At 37.0% G+C, this 22,569-nt stretch overlaps 1 protein-coding gene across 1 annotated transcript in view; it reads right to left on the bottom strand.

Moving 5' to 3' along the window:
- galnt1 (UDP-N-acetyl-alpha-D-galactosamine:polypeptide N-acetylgalactosaminyltransferase 1) overlaps positions 1–22,569 on the bottom strand; it is a 92,056-nt gene that overhangs the window by 43,649 nt on the left and 25,838 nt on the right. Inside the window, exon 2 of the mRNA XM_039679565.2 lies at positions 5,501–5,621. The gene's annotated coding sequence lies outside the window, so the exon portion shown is untranslated. The remainder of the gene's footprint in view (positions 1–5,500; positions 5,622–22,569) is intronic.

The following is a 22,569-nucleotide window of genomic DNA, read 5'->3' as shown; positions in this document are numbered from 1 at the left end:
GAAAAAAAGACCAACAGACAAAAACTAGACGGACATCCAAACAGACAAATTGGATTGCACATCTGTTTCACAAAGCCTCAGAGTTGCATTTTTTTCATTCGTGTAAATTCAATATGGCGTCTACACTTACTACAGTCATGACTCCATTTGCACACTCAGTTCGTACAGGTCTTGACTTCAGTGCAACATTGAATTATGCATATTAGATTAGTCCATCCCAAACAGCAGCCGGATAAACCAATTACAAGGTTGATGGTATTACAGTACGAATGGGTCATAGGAGGAAAAAAAAAAAAAAAAAAAAAAAAAATCGAACAGGGTACACTTTATCAGATTTCAACTCATCTAACATGTGCGATAACTGCAGGAGCACACATCCACGCTGCATTGAAGAACAGAGTGCATGCAGCATCCAAACACTCTGGGTGGGTAATAATCATCTGACAGAGCTCTATTTTTGTGTGAATATGATCCATGTGTGATGTGATTCCAGTCTTTTTCAATTTGTATGCTTGTCAGTTCAAGTTAAATATGCATTATGTACACTGAGGATCACATGATTCAAATCTGTGTTATCTAGTCATCGGCCCTCTTCAGTAGCTCTTCTCTTCTGACTGTTGATAGTTGCATGACACAGACAACTGCTGCATTAACTAACATATTTCAAAGGAACAAAGCCAGTTCAGTTTAGGGCCATCAGAACCTGGGAATGAGGAATAGCATTGAATAATTGGACTGAATTTCAGACACTGTCCCTCAATCACACTTTGATCAAATACTCTACAGAACTCACATTGTTTTTGGTTTTGTCTGTACATGCTGTTTCTCTGAAAGCAAAACCACTACCGCACTTTCGCAAACACCTGTAGCACTTCAAAAAATCCTTTGCATAAATGGTGATGAATGGATTTGTTGGGATAGATGTGCAAAGTAGGCTGATGCTTCCGTGACAAATTAGAGTGTCCCATGAAATACAACAGTATTAAAATTCTAGCTCTAAAAACACATTGTAAATAACTAAATACATTTTTCAGCATTAATAAATAATAATAAATGTTACCTTAGCATCAAATCAGCATATTAGAATGATTTCTGAAGGATCATGTGACAGCTTTGCCATCACAGGAAAAAAAATTGGATTTGAAAATATATTAAAATGAAAACCAGAAACCAGTTATTTTAAATTGCAAATAATATATTTTACAATATTACTGTAAGAGACATTATGCTCTATTTATAATATTTTGTAGTTCCACTGTTAAACACTGGGTGGAGTGTGGGTTTTAATAGGTATCTGGGTAGACAGGGAGCTGAAAAGATGAAATATTATGTGTTTTGGCATCAGAACAGTGACAAATAAAGGGATAAATGCAGTACTGGACTGGAAGAATCTTGTTTGAGTCTCAACACCTCTAAGTGACAAGGTGGTTATTGTTGCTTGCTACAATTACTTTTTACTGTATTTTAATCAAATAAATGCAGTCTTGTTGAGCATAAGAGATTGCTTTTAATAAACAAAACAAAAAACCCTAATCCGAATTGTATTGCATTTCATATATAGCAACAAAAAAAACAAGTATCGACAATTCAGTCGTTTAAAAAAAAGGAAAATTAGTTTAGAGAGTAACAGACATTTAAATAGAGACAACCAAATAAACCTCACATGATGTAGAAAGACAAGCCACCTACTGTGAGAGTAAAAAAGACAGATTTAGACAGACTCCAAATCTGAGAGAGATAAAGAGAGAAAAGTTTCCTGAAATTATATTTCATCAGATATTCAGGAGAGTTGTTAAAAAAAATTTCAAAATGTGGAGGTTCATGACTATGTATATGTGTGTGTGTGACCATAAAACATCAAAGAACAAAAAAAAATCAGCAGGACGGAGCTGCCAGACTTCGTTTCATAATTAACACAAAAGCGAGATACAGTCCTGCATAATGAACTCTCTGTGAATGACAGCAAAAGAATCGCGGCTGTTTAACAGACCCAGACCAGTTATCACAGCGAGCTTAAGTCTCCTAATGACTCCTGCAGAGCACGTCCAGCTCCTGCTCTAAAGAGACATTCAAGCCTGTGTAAAAATTAGTTTTGTGTGTGGGAGTCACTTCTGTCTGAAGCATCGGTTTCTGCTCATATTTGCTTTTTATAGTTCAGATATTACATACTTTGACAAGACATAAATGTGTGTGACAGTGTTCAAAAATAACAAGGCAAAAATGTCACTGTATTTACATGCTATTATTATATTAAGTGTGTAACGGTCATTCTACATAGATCAGTGGTAACGGTACATATTCATTCCAAACGGTCACAGCATAGATGTCAGCCTTCGGTGCAATCTAAAAATGCTGGGTTATTTCAACCCAAATTTGGATCAAATATTGACAAACCCAGTGATTGGGTTAACATTTTAAATGACATTTTAACCCAAAGTTTGGGTTTGTCCATATTTATCCAAAATTGGGTTAAAAAACAACCCAGGAAATTTTTAGAGTGTGCATACAGTCAAAAGATGTATAGTCAGTCATAGGCGATCCACAGTACAATCCAGAAGGGGACGTGAGCGGTAAATGCAACACGGTGTCAAGGAAAAGGAGAGGAAGAAGAAGAGATGATCTATTCACCATCCCAAAACAAGATTGGCGTCTCGCCATTGGAGAGTTCAGATGGAACGCAAGAGCTTTCTAGAAGCCCAAGGAAAGGAAACTGGGATGGCAGAGAGCGGCATCCTGTTTGTTTTCTTTATTTTGCAAAAGCACATTGTTCATTCATTGAACGCATTAAACTTTAGTTTACAAACACGTGAAACTCACCGAGTGGTCTGGGGTGTTCACCCAGATAGCAAACTGACATTGAATCAACGTGGAAATATGACATAGAAACAACGTTGATCTGACATTGTTTTGCTCATCGAATTAACGTTGAACCAACGTCAGACGCGTCATTCTTTCAAAACTAACGGAAAATCAACTTGAAATCAACGCGTTGTTTCAACGTTATGAAAGCAAACCAATTATCATTTAGCTTTGAAGAATGCCGCGTCTGACGTTGGTTCAACGTTAATTCGATGAGCAAAATCAACGTTGTTTCAATGTCATGAGAGACGTCGTTTCCACGTTGATTCAATGTCAGTTTGCTGTCTGGGCACTGATATGCTCACACAAAAAGCGCTGCAAAAGATGCTTTCCAACAGGTTTTATCGTAGTTTTTGTACCAAGTTTCAATGGAGATGGACAAAAACTATGATTGAAAACAGGGCTTTATGTGTAAAATACCAAACTAACCCTTCCTTTATGTTATTTCCGCTGGAAAGACAAACTCATTTGGCATTTGTGTCGTGGAAGTCTCACTAACAGTCCAATACTGAAAAACGTGTGTCCTGGAAATGGGAAACCTCAGGTGGAGCTTATCGTTGAAAGGTGAAGTAGGCTATTTTTCCCCTCCTCTCTCATCTTTCCGTGATTTCTTGAAAAAGCTTAACACTAAACTGTGCATCTACCATTGTCATTCTCATGTGCAAAGAAAACTATTCTCTATTCTATTTATTTTTTTACTTTTATATTACAAGAGATGCTTTTCAGTTTTGTAGCTGATTGTGGCCAAATACCTTTTGCTTTCTTTTACCAGCAATAGAAAAATAATATGAGCCGTTTACTGCTTAGTACACTAAAGGAATATGCTGCTAGGTAATTTCAACTACTGTCTGTTCAAAATAAATGAAAAGAAACCTAGCATTGGGGATTTGTTGCTTTTTCCTGTTGTATCCTGTATACACAACACACACACAAACCTTGTTTCATTTTTAGATAGAGATCCCTGAAAGTAAAGGTAACTTGGAGTTATGCAAGTAAGATTACATGTTGATTCAGTTACCACTTTGACTGATTCAGAGAGTTCATTAAATGAAGGTTTTGTAATACTGATTCAAACTGAGACTTTCTGAATGTCTCATTAAAATAACCACATTTGTTTGGGTAATACTGGTTGCTAGGTATGATTTGTTTATTTGCGTGCAGCTCAATAGAAAGGAGTTCTTGCAATTATTCAGTGGCACAGTTCCTTTACACAATTCATTCTGACTACAAGCTTATAACTCCTGGTGTGTGAAGGGCACTGTGTGTGTCTGTGCAGAAAAATGTCCCATCTATCCTGACATAGTAAAAAGTAATGCCCTTAAATAAACATACTATAAAATCCAAAGTCAGCACTTGAGCAAAAACAGATGAAGAAAGAAAGTAAAAGAAGAAGGATGTAGTTCTCACTTTCCCATAAATACCATGTGTGTTAATGGGGATGGGCCAATCGGTAAAGTAACTACAACAGAATCCCTGTTTTCAGAGGTCTGCAAGTATTTCCCAGAATGCAACAACACTGCTGCACAATGTAACAGTCTAATTTCAGAAACCGGTAGTAAGTGGTGATGTCACTGACTGAGACAAAGTGCGAGCCTGTGAGGTGTGCGTGTTTCAAGGGGCTTGAAATAGACAGACATAGTGAACAGAAAACTCTCAAGGCTTTATGTTTCTATTTCTATTCTATTATAAAAAAATGGTTTAAGAAATTATCTTCATAAAAAAAGGAAAGTAAGAGGAAATAATGATGATCTCACAAAGGAACTGACGGAGGTCCGTTTTAAGCCTGATAGTGTTACGTGTAGAGCATATACACTGAATAGTCAAACTTGGTGTTGAACTCGGACTGAGATACAACAACAGTTCCCCCAAGCCTGTGTTCGCAACTTCCTCTTCCTCTCACAGATGATTGTATGCCTTGAGCACAGGCTCTTTCAAACCAGCACAACTAGGAAGCTACACACACACAAAGACTCGGAAAAAAAGGGTGATGGAGATGGAGTTAGCTGTGGTGCAAAAACTGCATCCAATGCAGAAAACAAACACAAATTGATTACCAATGCAAACCCTGGCACAAACAACAAATACAATTAAATACTTCAATTTGCAATCATTCAGCCATTTTGTGGTGTAACCCCGATCAATATGCATTACTGTCTATTTAAAGTTTAGACTGCATTGCACACACACTCACATTAAACCAAACTGCTGAAAATATCAACAAGACAGTTAATTTTTATCCGTTTATATTTATAATTTCATTTTTTTTCTTCTTGATATATGAAGATCACATTAAAACATACTTTAAAAGTTGCTCTCATCTCTTCATTATTATATTCCACTTTTTTAAATGGCTTAGATTGACCATTTGATGTGATTCACAACTGTCCAATATCGGGGCTAATTTCTATAGCAACGAATTTAGAATTAAGATGTAATGTTAAATTATACAGAAAGTTTGAAAATATGATTTAATTGTGTGTATATTGAAAAAATAAAATCCTAGCTTTGAATTTATCCTTAGTAAGACAAGAGTCAGCCATGTTTTTCCTTGTGTAAAACTGAGCTGATATTAATTCACACTTTATATAATAAAGAATGATTATATAATGGCATAATTGTCTGCTGCAAATTCAGTGCTTACCTGTCGAACTGAGGTCAGAGTGGGTGAAGGAAGGCGGTCTCGTATCCTACAGCGCAGGGGCTCCAGATGAGGGGAGGAGCTTGAGGTCCCGCCACAGAAACCTGTTACTCACGCATGCTCCCTGTAACAAACAAAGTCGTCTGTTAGAGGGATTACATTGAGTAACAGTAACCACACATTTATTAGTGATAAATACACTATACAGTATAGAAGCTATGGTGATTAATCAGATGATGTTTGGCCAACTTGAGATTATTACTTCATCAGATAATCCTTGCAAATATATTTCTGTCATTGAATAATTCAGGTTATAAGTTGAGTAAATATTAAAATAAGCATTCATCAAAATGAACAAAACCCTCTTATGCAATATTAAATACACTTAACTTAAAATGCTATTTATCCAGCATTTAGATAATAAATGCCTGTCACCATATATACAATCACACTCATTTGAATAAAAAAAAGACAGAAATAACAATCAAAGTCCACATTAAGTGCAGCATTTTAGGCGGAGCCAGAGATTTTATGCACATACAAACACATAATCCCTAGTTTATTAAAATAAATACCTAAAAATTATTCCTTTTTCATAAGATGTCCCACATTTTTCTTTTAAAAAAGGGTTCAAGAGATATAAAGAATGACCATTACCAACGATGATTAAGTTCCAGACTCATGGGAAATCAAAAATCGCTGTAGGAAAATTAAGCAGCCGCATTTAGCGTTCTGCATGTAAATCTATCAAATGTGAAAAAGAGGAAAGTCATGATCAGAAAAGACTGCATGATTATTTCAGACAGCCTCTTCTCCTCCAAGTTAGTGGCCTTTCCACACTAATATAATCTTTTCCTATCCTTCAATACCTCCTTCTCCAACTGAAGTGTTTGTGTGTGCATTGTGAGAGAGTTTGTAAAGATGATGGCATCAAATCAGTTGTTCCAGGTAGGTTATTCTTCTATATGGCTCAGGCATGCTGCATTCTGAGCTAAGATGAATAAAAGATCAGCATGCAAGCTCAACATCTCTTTTAGACGGAGAGTGACACTCGCCCACATTGGCAGTAAGGTCTTGAGCGAGGTGGTGGTCACTGAGCTGCTACGCTCAATCAAAAGCACGTATCTAATCCTTCAAACATTGTACAGGCCTTTCCACAGTCCACCACACAACACACACACCACATCAAGACCCAGAGACTGTGTTTGTTAGACAACTTCCCAAAAACCTGTTTGTGTTTGTGAGGTGTGTGACACTGCTAGTGTTAGAGCCTTTCCCAGGAGCCATGGAAACAGCTGCTAGATGAACAAAGGCCCAATTAAAGACTCTCGTCTACTGTGAGCAGGTCACTACGGCAACAGTCTTTATATCCTTCACAAAATTCAGACACACACACTTGCACATATTCAAGATGTTTTCATACTTTTTATTTTAGTTCACATTTTAGCCTGTTTCTTGTAATGATTGTATTTTTAAATTACTTTTTTTACAATAAAAACTACGCAAATTCAAGCTGTCATTCGAAATAATTATATATATTAATTGCATGTTGTTTAATAGCATTACTCAGAATTGAATTTACTTTATCATTAGTCTGTCCATTTTCACCGGTATGATGTGGACACAACGCACCTGATGTACTGTACAAAGTAAACAACTCAACTTTGTAAAAAAAAAATAAAAATAGTTTTTTTTAATCATTTTTAACACCGAACCTAAAAATACAAAACAAACAAACGAAAAAAAAAAATGCTTTTATGAAGTATATTTTGCGACAGAATTTACCAAAAAAACAAAACAATGCTCTATGCTGGACTAAGGAAGAGACACGATTCTGATCCCTGTACCGAACGGCAACATCACAACTATGGCGAGAAAAACAGGTATGTGTGAACATTCTGTTTTAGGGTAAAATAAGCCTACCCTAAAATGGACAGAATGTTCAGGCATACCTGTTTTTTTTTGTTTTTTTTACAGTTGTTTACTTCATAAACTTTAGTAAAAGTAATTAAACCTGTTATAGCACGACAACACTTTTTTTGCAACTTATTTCAATATCGTGATAATATCGTATACCGTGATAAAAGCTTCAGCAATTATCGCAACATGAAAATTTTATACCCTCCACATACATTATTTATTATAAAAACCAAATGAAACTTAAACTACAGATGTGAGGGAAATGTGATGTATACAAATAAACTTTGGCTAACATGCATCTTTCATTTGGCACACATTCAAATGTGTGTGTTTTGAGCATGTTCTGCATGATTGACACTAACTGCATTAATAAGACCCTTTGGAAGTGGCAGCAGGGGCGATTCTAGGATTTTTTCAACTGGGGGGCACAAGAGGGGCCACAATTATTACAGAGGGGCCATTCTTATGTTGTGTATTTATGTAGAACTGTAGATATCCAAATCATTTCAAGTTCAATAAGCTTTAAAATCAGCAATAAACAGTGATACCCTGTTATCTTTTAATAGCAGTTATTTACTGCTCTAACAATAAAACAATAAAATACAATTTATACAATTTATATTAATTTTTCACTTTACAAAAGTGATAGAAAAACTGTAATAAATAAAATAATCCAATGTATTAGTGTCCAACTCACAAATAATAATAGAACAGCCTTATTTATATGAATCCATAATTATATTAATCATTCATATAATAAATACACAATTAATGAATTCATAAAACTGTAATAAAATTGTATACATCTTTTTCCCCACATCCTATTCAATTTGCATTTCAGCAGTTGCAGTAAATTTGCATTGATGAATAGACCAAATCTGCTTATTTCGAGGAAGGCTAATTAGTCTTGAGCATATTGATTGTAAAATATCACATATAATACTTTGTTAGATAGCTACTTTTTCAAAAAGGTATGATTTAGTTTAATGTAATATTTGTGGATCATAGAAACAGTGACTTAATTATCCAGTAGTATTAATTATTTATTTTGCTATTTAATCATGCATTTTTATTTAATTATCTTTTTTATATTTTTTTATTTGAGAATGTTTCTGGATGCAGGGATTAAATAAAAAAAAATTATTTTGACTGATTTATTTATTTTTTTTTCAGGCCAAGTCATATTCCTGTAACTTTATTTAAATAGTCGAGACCAATAGCGTTTTAAGGAGAGATGTTTTAAACCGATCTAATATTGCCAGTTTGCGTAATTTAAAAGCTATTTTAATCTATGAAAAACAATTACTTATCTTGACAAATAGGCCTAATCAACCATCTACATAACTTTTCAGTGCATGTTTTAATTTATCTTATAAGACCAAACATTGCTAACTGGCTGAAGGAAAAGTGAAGTTTCATAACTTTATATATTTAACTTTTAGGCTATTTAACTTTAACTTTGTAACCCATTAGAGAGCTGACTTATGTTTAACTGAATTGTTTACTTTATTTCTCATTGTAGCTTATTATAGCCTACCTATTAGGCTACTTATACTTTTGAATGGGATATTATCATTAAAACTGACATTTAACAAAAGAGACAGGGTTGTGTAATTTTATATATTCTAAAATATATAAAATATTCTTTATATGTGAATGTTTTTACTATACATTCTCTTCACTGTGTGTAATACAATAAAACGATATGTCTGTTTGTTAAATGTCAGTTTTAATGATCAATAATGTTTCACATTTTTAAAATGAAAACAAAAAGAAGCAGGGTTGTGTTTTATATTTCGTGTTATAAATATGCAGTGAAGATAGTCAATGTGAGATAAGGTTACCTGAACCACATTTTTGTGGCCATAATCTGTTCATGATAATATGTCCATTTATAAATGAAATGAGGCAGAGTGCTGTTTTAAATGTATTTCGTTTTATTGTTGATGAAAAGAAGCAAAGTTGTGTTTTATACCATATAACGTTAAGAGATAACCGGAGTAGCCGCGTGCTGAGTGACGCGATCAAGAACGCGCTATTCCATTAGCAGAATGACCGGACTCGCGTCCTCTCGTCCTCGGGAGTTCGTTCTCCGAAGTTTGCGTTCTTGGTTGAGAAACGACCATTATTGACCCGCGTTCTGTTTTCTATCATACGACCGCAGCAAACGAGCGAGCAGTAGCCTGACATGCACTTCTCAAAATCTAAGACTAATTGAGTGAACATGGAGCAGTTTTTCCGTGAGCGGGAATTGAAAAACCGGAGTGGACCATTAGCGAAGTGATTACAGAATGCTTAGAGTGGAGAGAGGAACGTGCTTTCGCTCCACTCCAGGCTTTAGCACATTCCCCTCAGCAGGGTGAATAATAAGCTGTATAATATATATCAACTTACCGTGTGGTTTTGAGAAGCATCGCGCGACGCGGAATCATGAATTATTCTACTACAAGCTGAAAGATTATGATATGAATTTTTGAGTGACAGACAATTAGAAGGGTGGGGGCACACTGGGGGGCCAATCAGTTTTCAGGAGGGGCCAGTGCCCCCATGGCCCCTCCCCTGGCTACGCCACTGAGTGGCAGGAAATTTCAGATTATAAAAAAAAATGTGTCTTAAAAAAGTCGATATAAGCAAACTTTTCAATTTCAAAAATTATACTTACTATACTGTGTACAATTTCTATCTTTTCTTTTTCTTTTATGTGTATCTTTTCTATAATTTCTATTTCTAACTTCCTGTGTATTGTAAAATATGTTAACACAGGACATAAATGTATGTTTATCATTTAAGACTTTTATTTGCAAATTACCTTCAACTGCCTGTGAAATAAGTCCAACTGGTGAAAACTGAATTGGCAGTCATATTTAAATATGCTGATGATTACCATGACATGTTCTAAATCTGTTTGCATCTTAATTTTCATAAACGGTCTCAAAATGAAGTGGAGTTTCGTTTTTTGAACATGTCTACATGATAGATCACTCTGTAAGGAAAATCACTTTTCCATGATATGCCACTTTAAACATACATACATTTTCATAAATAGAATAATGTAAATGGTTAATAAATGATAAGGCTAATATGACTACTAACTTTCCACCTAACTAAATCCACCTCTCTTTCGGACCTTATCCAGCCTCACTTCCTTCCTCATATGAGGCTTGGTAAATCTCTCTTTGTAGAGAACCACAAACAAAAGTAATCAGTATAAAAATGTGCAAGGCAAATGACCAGACAAAACCACACATGGTCCATGGACATGCTGAAACATGCTACTACTCGGAGTGTTTCAGCATATAAAATGTTCTCAGGCAGACAGTGTGCACACACACAAGCTTTCTCACGCAGCATGTCCACCCTTTATTTTCACTGGACACAAAAGAACCCACAAAAAGGAACTAACATGAACCCTCCTGCAAACACACACATATAATAAAACACTAAGGTGACACTGTGTTTCTCAATGAAGATCAATTCTCTTTTCAACAGCAAGGCTTCTGGACTACATCGATCACAAAAGCACTTACTCTTCCCTCTTTAACACTTTATCACCCTCAGAGAGCTGCCCTATTAACACACATCATCTCTCACACACAAAGCAACACCTGCTGTGACACATATGTAAATGTCTGTATCAGTATTTTTCCAAATTAGACAGTAAAGTCAATTAAAGGCACAATATGTAGGTTTTTTTTCGCCACAATACGGCGCAGTTTCCAACAATTACAAAGGCGTAGGTTTATGACACAGTGATGGAACTTACTGTCAAGCTGATGGATCTAATAATGTTTATGGATGAGTGCAAACATCATGTTTTTTAACATTAATGGTATGAAGTAGGTCGGGATTGCGAAAGAGACAGACATCACAAACGAGTCCCGTGGATATAAAGGAATAAGGACATTTAATTCTACGACAACCCACAAGTGCTGGATAACTCACACAGGTCAGTTTATTGAAAGAATTAAACTTGTAACACAGCACTGCTTCACTTGGTCTAACGTTACACTATAACAGTAAACGGCATTTAAATGTGTGCTGAAAGTTAAAATGTTGTACTGCGTGTTAGTTCGTTTGCTAAACGAAACTAGGAGTAAGCTAGATCAACATTAGAATAACGTACTGACCATATTCTAACATTTCATCATGTTGAGCTAACGTTATATAACATTGATTTGTTATATGTACATTTGCTCACCTGTCTAATAAATGACTGAAGCTCTGTCAAATCCAAGTTAGTTGCGGACGTGGAGCTCTCGGCATCAAAAACACCATATTGATCCTCATTTTAGTTCTCCTTGTTTGTCCCAAAGTCTGCTTGCCATGGTCTATGTTTGAAAGAAACAAGAACTGCGTGCCGCTAACCGTTATGCACTACGCAGTTGTCCACGTCTGTCGCCATGGTTACGTCATGGCTATGGCAGTATGAACTGAAACCGAGGAGAGCGCGGACATTGCGTCATTGACGGGCGACATTTTTTTCTGGGTCGGACACTTATTTCAAACTGGAATTTCTCTGAAATAAAAAAATCTTTGGAGACTTTTGGGATATTGTAAGTAGACAACTGCAGGAAATATATCACACTGTGCAAGTAATTTGTGGATATTTCATTACAAAAATCTTACATATTGTCCCTTTAAATATGCTACAATCTAATACACTACATTGGTTATATCCGTCCAATACCATATCAAGAAAAAAAAACATATAAGCCTACATATTTTAAGATTCAAAATGTATGTTTATATTTATAATATGTTTACTACTGTTCAACAAGAACATTTTTAAGAAATAAATACAAAATTATATATAGGGGTGGGCGATATACCGGTAGCAATTAACTGGTAGAAATTTATTATTGTCACATTATTTTTTCTCATTTTAATGCTCTTATCAACATGGAAAAGTGGATCGACTTGCTTTGTGCAAATGTTTTATTGAAAACAACATTGGCATATACTGTGTTCAATTTCACTGTAACATTCTCACTTGGAGCAAATAATCTCTCACACAGTATAACACTGTCTATCAATAAAAGGGTGAAAGAAATACTGACGAGGTCTGAAGGGGGCGGAGAATTCGCATGAACTGTGTGTGTGCTTGGCCATCATCGAGCGCTATTTTAGACTTGACGTTCTGCAATGATGATAGTTCAGTTCACAAAGACAAAACACACAGATCACTTTGGTCTTGTCAATGGAACCACTTGGCAACTTTTTAAAAGTAAACTTTCCGTTCAGAATCTTATTGGCATCCATTTCGCCGTCATCCACTCAAAGCGTAACGTGAACCAACTATTTGGCCGGCTCGCAGACCCAAACAAGTGTGTGCGGCGTGCCTGTTGTTTTGTTTCCAGTCTAGCTAGATCCGCTTGCGCTTGGTGTCAATGGGATAATATTTTTCCAATAATATTTTCATACAGTTTTTCTAGAGCTGATGTCAATTGACCCATTCAGTGATTAATCTACTCAATAGCATTGAAAATAATTAGGCGTGTTGTTTTCAAATTAATGCTTGAAGGAGCATAAATTATTCAGCTCTGTCAATGCTCCTTTCATGCATGCCAAAGAAATAAAAAGGACAAACACAAAATATTTCTGGCCAACATCTTTTCCATTATCTCTCTCGCTCTCTCTCTCTCTTTCTCTGTCCTGACACACTGTCATATGTTCAGGTTTGACGCCATCATGGCAGCATGACAGGATACAGTCTCTGTTCCACTCCACAGCCTGGCACTGGCTTCCTGCTAATGCATCAGATCATTGGTGCAATCATCATCCCGAACCATAAGGAAATAGCCCAAACTATTCAGGGAAAAAAAATTCTCTTTCACATGCACACAAGAAAATATGAGCTTTTCTCACTCAGATTGATACTTTCTTCATGAGATCAGCACAGCAGTCACATAGCTGTTAGTTTCAAAAAGGAAATGAAACCAGACAGAGAATCAGACAGTACAAGCCTCATTCGCAATGACACCAGTCAATCAAATTCCTACAGAAAATACAGACACTGTAAGGGAATAATGAATGGGCTAAAGACATTCAAATTTACATAGACTTGAAAAATAATTAAAAAAATTAATTAACACTATGGATCAGACCAGATTTACTAACAGCTTGCACCAGCGCGAACCCTCTTTTGGCTTTAAGAAACTACTGTCAGGATTTACTAACGACATGCAGAGAAAACTTAACGTTGAAAAGGCGTAGACAGGGATATTTTTGTGACCTCACAAATGCAAAGTTTCCCTTTCAGATGCAAAATTTATGGGAGGAGAGTATTAAAGGAATCATGCCATTACTAATGTTTGAGTCATGGAAATTATCTGTGCTCTTTCATTTGTGCGTCGTAAGTAGATCACACGCAGAACTTTCGCTAATAAAATCGCTTTTAATAAAGTTGGCCATATAAATGATTATAATTCTAGATAATGATCAACAGCAATGTGTTTATAAAGTAATTATAAAATTAAACAAAGTTACACAATTAGTACTTGTGTAGCTTTCAAGCTTTGAAAACTATGCAAAATATCCTAAAATTATAATCAAAGTCCATAAAAAGTAGGCATGCCTTAATCTTTGTGAACCAGTTCAACCTAAAAAAAAAAAAAAAAGATCCAACTCAACTATTTATTCATGAACTAGATATAACTATTACTTTTATGAACTGAATTACTTTCAAATAACTTAAATTCCAATGTGTTTCTCCCACAAAAGGGGAATGGTATGGACTACTTTTATGTTGCTTTTGTGTCTTGTTTGACGCTTTAAATGTCCAGTCTCCATTCAATGTAACTACATGGAAAAGAGCAGCAAAATCTACCATTCCACGGAAAAAATAAAGTCATACTGGTTTGGAAAAACATGAAGGGGAGTAAATGATGGCAACATCCTTTAATCTTCCGAGTAGGGCATTCATCTGACTACACATCAGAAAGGGCAACATGACAGGATTTTGAAGGAAATCGTAGCCCAAATGTCAATGAGGCATGTCACAAGTGCTGCCGCTAATGTGAGTGAGACTAAGGAATTTACGAGGGTTTTATGGTGCGTATGGACGCATATGGCGTGTAATACCGCGCTGAGTAAAGCGCTGGCACTCAGCCAGCTGTTTTACAAAGCCTGCATGGTTTGCTTACATACAATTCAGAAGTGGTCGGAGACCATAATGTGTGCCATTTCGCAGTTGAGCATGTGAAACCACACACACACACCCCGGGGCCTTTACTACTATGAAGAGTGTTGGAACATTAGGTACGTCATTGGCGGCGACGAGGGAGCAAGAGTGACTCTGTCCATCTGGCTCCACACCACGCCTAAGAGAGCATGAGAACCGTCTGAGAGAGCTCAGCCTCAAATGACATGAGGCACTCAACTTAAGACAGACGGTTAAAACATGCAAAACATCTGTGACCATGGGTGGAGAAACTGTGTGTGCATGTGTGTGTGTGTGTGTGCAAAACCCAGAGAAACCAACAAAATGTTCCTCATCATTAAAATGCAAGGCACGCAAGCCACAACCTCAACCAATGTAATAAATCTTGCACACAAACTCCATCATAAACCCAACAACAAACTTCTTTCTTACTGCTATAAAAATGCTAAATTACAGAAGCATCACAAAACGGCGGATAAAACTCTTTTTATCATCTCTTCATTATTGAATGAGATACAGAGCCTCTACACTCACCTCACCTCAATAACTGTCTAGCAAGGGTGTAATGGTACACTTGCCGATGGCCAATGGAATTTTAAGGAAAAGTTTTTTTTTTGTATTTTTCAATTTTGTATTTTTCAGATCATATTAGATTTATAGGACATTGGAGCTGCTGTCATTCAAAAAAACAGATTACCAATCGTATTTATGTTTTTGAATTTCAAAATAAAATGGACATAATTTGAAATTTGAGACTTTATATCGTAATAATAGTCACAAAGCACAACGATTATTGCGATTTATTGGATGGGATGCGCGCTACAATGTTCCATTCAGTCATAAAATGAAAACAGGATGACTCATCGATTCTTGAGATTTGATAATCGATTTTGGTTTGTTAAAATGCGAATCGATTAATATCGAGAAATCAATATTTTTTACTCAGCCCTAGTATTTATTTTTTTAACGTGTGAAAATTACGAACATGAATTTCTGACTCAGTAACGGAGGCTTGGGCTCAGCTGTTAAACTGTCGACTTGAGATTTAAATCCGTGGCGGAAAGAAAGAAGTCTAGAGCAATGGCGCACGACTACTCCTGTGATATTTGTCATACACTGGCACATGCGGTCGGAGAGATAGTCCAATAATAGCCACACAGAAAACAGGATTAAAGCATGAAAGAGATTCATTGGGATTGAGATTGGGATTATGACTGACATGCACAAAATCTGGAAGCAGATTAACTTTCAAACTCATCCAGCATATGAATTACCCTTGAACTGAACCAATTCAATGTTATTTGAAGACTTGAAGTCAAGAAAAAAAAAAAACATTTCAGTAGCTTTAGTTCTTCACAATGCACCAGTTCTGCTACATAGATTGTATGAAATGCTTTTTAAAACGCCTGCTAAATAAATGTACATGTGAAAAAAGAGACCAACGTGTCACCACACAAGGGTCAAGTACAGATTGTATGAATACTACACACACGGGTCAAGTACAAAGAAAAGATGTGCAGGAGTTCTCAAGGCTGCTTCTTTGTCAAAATTCAGAGCAAACAAGACTATGTAGCCAAGTAGATCTTTGCTTATGTATAAAAAAAAACCATTAAAACGACGTCTTTTAAATGAAAACGTATTTAACATTATGAACAACTGACTATTTGAATGCACTCACTGTAAATCTTTGTTCCCTAAAGTAAAATGTATGCAATTGCTGCCTTGAAGTGGCAGTCATTGCACTTTTACCTGCATTGCACTTTTACAACCACTTTGAATTTAATTTGCTGAAGAAAAAAAACCTGAAACTAGAAAAGGATGGAAATGATTGCTGTCAAAATGAGGTAATTAAATTACATTACATAACGGTTTTTACCGCAAAACATGTTTTTTTTTTTTTTCAAAGACACATTTAACTACATGACAGCAAAATATCAGTCTCCAGTCCCCTGATCCATCACATGTAATCAAGAGCACACTGAAGCTTGCTCTAGTGTAGGCGTGCAATGTTTAGTTGTGGTGAGTGAAATGTGATTCTCTTCAGTGCGGCCCATAGTGATCTCAGTCACCCCAGCCAACACCCCAACCAAACCCCAATGCACACACGACACATACGCTCTCTCTCTCATCTTCAATCTTTTTCTCTCAGTCCCTGACCCAATTTCTCGGTATTAACATTCCACCAAGGCGGTATGAAACTGTTACAAAGAAGGAAATGGTTAAGAGTGAAAGAAAGACTCTGTAAGCTTTCTAACATCATGCATAGCTCCTTCTCTTCAAACTTTTTTCAGTCTCTCTATCCCCCATCTCAGAGTTTTTCCCTCCTCCCTCTTAACAGAACTACGGTCATAAAATTTAAAGGGGGGGAAAAAACAGAAACAGCGCAGAGAGCTTCCAGACGTGTCCTGGGTGGGCGGAAAAGCTGATACAAGAGCCACAGAGCATCAGGCAAATACAACAGACTGAGAGTTGGACAGAATGACGAGCTTCGCTAGTAAGAGCACACTATACGATTAAGAGAAGAGTGTTTTTATGGTTAATAATAGGGACTGACTGCTTTACCTTTAACTACATTTAATCTGTCTTCTTTATGGCCTGTTTCCTTTTTAGGGACAACAAGGAACAAGGATGACAATCTTCAATTTTAAATCTCAGACATACATAATCAGGAATGTTCTCAGAGAGAGCACGTGGTTTAAGAATGTGTGAGAGTTAATTTAAGTGAACGTAAAAGAATCATCACTTAAACCCATAATAAATTTAAATATTCTCTCATGTAATCTTTAAATCACTCATATAGGAACTGTTGTGAGATGCACACAGAGTGTCTTTCTATTGCATGTGAAAAGATTGATGCTAAAGTTTGAGCTGACTCACAAATGTACTCTTAAACAACCACTCTTCCTCTTCTCAACATGGACTGCATGTTCTCGGGGGCAGGGTTTATGCACATTTTAGGGTTGGTGATGTCACTAACCCTAGAGGAAAGTCGTGTAGTCCCTACCAGCCATTTGTTGTAGTCCTTTTCTTTAAAAGCAAATATCTTCCTTTGTTTTGAACTTTGAGCATTGTAACTTTGATAATACTGTTTATGCTCAAACAGCAATATTACACACTAACTAAAGCTAGAAAAGTGAAATCATACTTTACCACCGCTTTAAAATATTGATGTGCAGAAAGTTATCCTCACACCACTTTCTAAAATGTGCAGTAGAACATTGATAGTCCAAAAAAGAGTAACTGTCCTCATTAAGCAGAGCAAGAATGGCTGTATCATCTGCATATTTAAAATAATGAGTCGTTGTAAATGGACCCTGACAGTCATTTGTGTAGGGAATAAAAAGGAATGGACTAAGTACACACCCCTACCGGCGGCCGGTATTAAGGACAATGGTTGGTGATAATGCACTGCCCATCTTAACCACTTGGGGTCTATTGGAAAGAAAATTATGGATCCAATATATTAGGATGATAGGACTTCTCTGTAGTTTCTTTATCACCTGGTGACGCCGAATCGAATTAAAAGTGGAACTTAAGTCAATAAAGAGAAGTTTGGCATAATTCCCAGAAATATCCAGGTGTTGAAGTAGTAAAAAGCTGGAGAGAGGCAGCACTGTGCATAAATTGTTGTATTTGCACAGACGTGTTTCGATTTATACATAGTGCTGCCTCTCTCCAGCTTTTTATATATTCTAACCATTCAGGCCAGCACTCTTAAAGTTTAAGCGTAATCATTGAGTGAAGCCTGCTCCTATTCCCATTTACCATGTGTTGAAGTAGACAATGTAAGACAGGCCACTGCATCATCTGTGCCTCTCTTCTGCTTATATGCAAATTGTAGACAATCTAGAGATGGTTTATGGAAGCATAATGTTTTTGATGATTTTCTTAAAACATTTGATTATAATAGAGGTTAATGATACAGGCCATAGTGATTTAACTCAGATGGATGCATCTTTTTTGGAACAGGAATAACAATTGATGATTTCCATTTGACAGGTATTGTTGAAGTACAGAGTGAACGGAGAATAGGGGTTAATTCCAGGGCACAGCTTTTCAAGACTCGGCCCGGAATACCATCCGGCCCAGGAGCCTTATTTGGTTTGCACTTAATGAGCTGGGAATAGACATCCTGCCTGGTCAGAAGGGACTCATAGTTCAACTCTTGAAGGGGCAACGAATCCAAAAGGCCATCACACTCTGCTGAAAAGTCAAAACAGTGTATCAAAACGGGCATAAAACTTATTAAGATTACTTGCAAAGGTGGTGGGATCTGATGCACAAGTAATCTGTTTAAAGGCTTGTCCAGTAAGAGTCCTAACATGCTGGAATGCCTGCTTAGTGTTCATATTTGCAAAGTCCTGCACGAGTTTCTTTTTATAATTATTTTTCGCTTTTGATATCCTGATTTATTTATTTATTTATTTTTTTTAGATCAGCGGAGTCCTTTTGCCTAAAGGCAAGTTTCCTCTGATTGGGATGACATGAGGGTGAGTCATTAATGACATTTAAATTTTTTGGGTGAACTAGCCCTTTAAGATATTTTTGATTAAATCTGAGAGCTGGATCACTCCTCCATTGGCTTCTTAAGGGATCGAAACTTGCCGGCCCAGAAAAGTTAAAGACATCGTTAATTAGTCCAAGTGACTGCAGTGGCTCAATCTAAAGTTTAACAAGTGACAAGAATATTTTTTGTACGCAAAAAAACAAACAAAAAAAATATTTCAAGATTTCACGTAGTGAAACTGCGCAACGCTTCTAAGTTGTACATCACACGCATCTCACACATGACCAGTGTCGGCCAATAGTGAGCCTATTACCTGATAACACAGTCTCATCCCAAAAAGTCATATAACTGACGTTTTGGGACGTATTTTGACCATACGTCAATATCCGCCTTTTTAGGGCCCCCTTAAACGTCGGTAGATGGCGATCCCGGGCCGTCATACAACTGACGCTTTACCTTTAACGTCAGTTAGGTGACGGGTTAGGTTTAGGGTTAGGTTTAGGTATGGGGTAGAGTTAGGATCCCATAACCTCATCTACCGACGTTTAAGGGGGCCCTAAAAAGGCGAATATTGACGTATGGTCAAAAGACGTCCCAAAACGTCAGTTATATGACGTCTTGGGATGAGACCGGGTTGTACCTGAATAACACGTAATAAATAATTATTGACAGTATTTTAAAATTTCCACGTTCATGCTCACATCTAGTGGGTGGTTTCGGTCTCACGCCTGTTATGACACATAAATGACTGGTCATATTAGATGTATTGCTTTAAGTATGCGGCACTCGCATCGAACAAAGTTTGTGAAGAGTCAATGTTTTGTCCACGTTTTTTGACCATCGCTGTTGTGACCTATTGGGAAGCCAGTTCTCAGATAGAAGATTTATATGATGCAGGCAGTGGCTCCATCAGCAGCTTGACTCCCTCACTTACTCTGTGTTGAACTGAAACACACCTACATGCTTTCGCTTTGTTTTTTCGTTTTTTCAGCTAAACCATATTATAGATGCATTGTTGGATTTGGGATTAACTGTGGTGCAAATGTGTGCTGAATCGTGGGTGGAGAACAATACGGTTAGGTTTATTACCGAGAAGCATTACACCCTTAATAAACATATACATAAAGTGTGTGTGTGTGTGAGAGAGAGAGAGAGAGAGAGAGAGAGAGAAAGAGAGGTCCATAAATCAAGTAACCATCTTAAAGAAAACAACCAACTGACCATATTAAAAATAACACATACACATGGATCACAATCATGTGACACAACATGGTTCGGGTTAGTAACTAAATATACATTTTTTCCCCGCACGTCTCCGCTTCCTTCCACTGTAGAAAAATAAAGCCAAAATATCCCAGTAACAGTCATTGCGATTACATTGTTAGGAGTCAGGGTCTGTGCAGCAGTGATCCTGAGGTGGAGCTCCAGCATCAAGGTCCTGCCCACACTCCCGCTCCCACAGACTCGAATCGACCGCAAGCACAGGTTTTGCATTTGATTGTGTGGGTAAGAATTGGTTTGGGAGGATGGACAAGTTTGGGCTGGTTTAGGGTCAAGTTCAGCTGCTATCAATAATCTCAATTTTTATAAGCTAATTGGTTAATAAACAAAACAGAAGTGTGAATTTACTCCATAAAATCATGAGGTTAAAAAGGCCCATGGGGCCGTCTGGCATTGGTGCTACCGTCGACGGTGAGCGCGCATGCACATTTAGCCAATCAGCATTCATCAGGTAGACGTGATCATTCATGAGTGACAAGTTTTTAGTGGGATAACTTGTAACTAACTATTCAAGTGATTGCTATGCCAAAGTAGTAAGCTCTATAACTGAAGCATCTACAGTAAAGAGTGGGAGTGGGACCCAATTCTCAAATGTGCATTACACCTGTGGTGAGCGATGACTCGAAAGGCTCTTTATAGACCCCTATTTAGTTAGTAAACATGGTGACGTTTTTTTGTGGGTGGAGCTTAGGTGGAGGCAGAACAATCCTTCTGGCCGCTTTACGCTAGTTTGAAAGTTTTGCTAGCTTGTTTTTTAACAAAGACTGGAGAAAATCCGATTTTATCTTAATCTGTGCAAAGTCCTTCAATTTCCAGGCCTGCGATAGTTATTTGCAAAAGTTAATTTTAACGGACGGAACAAGATTGGCTGAACCGTAGCCTACACGCTCACTCAATGGATAGACGATCTGACAGGATTAACATTAACGCTACCTCCAGTTGAGTGGCCTGTTTTCTACAGTTATCCGATAGAAGATAAACCAGGTGTAAGATGAAACTGAGGGCAAATAAATTGAGATGCCCATAAGTGCTGAATGGTCATGTACAAGACTTGTGTTGTACGATCCGCAGATCTGCCTAGCCAGCGCCAAGTCGACAATGTAAAGAGTGACAGTAAGGTGCAATTTAAATAATGTGAATATTTTCTAGAAATAAAAATTCCAGATACAGCATATTCATTTTTCATTGATTTTTTTCACCCAACAACACAACAAGAAGACATTTAATAATAATAATAATGCTGGTTTGTATTAGCTGCCTCCAGTTGTCCGTTTGTTTTGCCTCCAGCTAACCCTGTGACGTAACTGTGATAATGGCGCAAAAGGGTCTTTAAATTTAACTAACTCTGAGAGCACAATTGAATGACGTAATTGAGATAAAAAAAACTCCTGTCCATCATCATGTGCCAATGGTCTGACCAGGACATCTGAAATTTTTAAACCGTCCAGAATGCACTCCATTATACTCGTCTCTGACAGCTGCTGAAAGAGGTTTGAATCAACAATCAATCAGTTTTGACTGTGCCTTAGCACTGCGTTATGTTCTACAAAGTGTACTTCAAGAAAGTAGCAAATGATGAGGCAAAGACGTTTTGACTTAGCAAGAAGACAGGTAGGCTACTCCACAGCAGAGGTTTGATGAAGAGGCTTGTGTCTTTAATAAACTGTGCTTGTTTACAAGCAATCATGAAATACAGCACATTACAAAAAGTTACTTTTTGTAAGAAAGTGTTTTCAGATTAGGGCTTCAAATTTAGCAGTAACAGTCAGGGGTACGGTCAGGTCAAATAATCTTGGGTACGGGCCGAGTTCAGGCTTGAATTTAAAGACTGTGCAGACCTCTAATGCATTTAGGCTATCTAGTGTTTGCATAGAAAAAACAGCTTTCCCTCCGATAAACACATGCAGTGTTAAGTCTGTATAAACATGAACACACAGAATCTTCTGTGAGCTGGATGAATGTGGAAGTATTAGAGAGTGATAATGAAGTCTAAAATTTTCACTGTGAAAGTTTTTCTCCATTTTAAACTTCACACCGTAAACACAACACAAACATATGCTGCCACAGTCGGTTCCTCTGAAAAGCACACAGCATTGGGAAGAAGGGATAATCAAGCATTTACTTCGATCATCTTTGAATTGTTGCACTTGCGCACCACCACTTCTATGGGAAAATAGCAAAACAATTCAGCATTTAGCAGAGAAA

This window comes from Pimephales promelas, chromosome 12 (genome assembly GCF_988280905.1).
Source record: "Pimephales promelas chromosome 12, fPimPro1.hap1.1, whole genome shotgun sequence".
In the NCBI taxonomy this organism is placed as follows: Eukaryota; Metazoa; Chordata; class Actinopteri; order Cypriniformes; family Leuciscidae; genus Pimephales; species Pimephales promelas.
The sequence above is the reverse complement of the archived record's forward strand: the minus strand, read 5'-3'. Positions and strand labels throughout refer to the sequence as shown.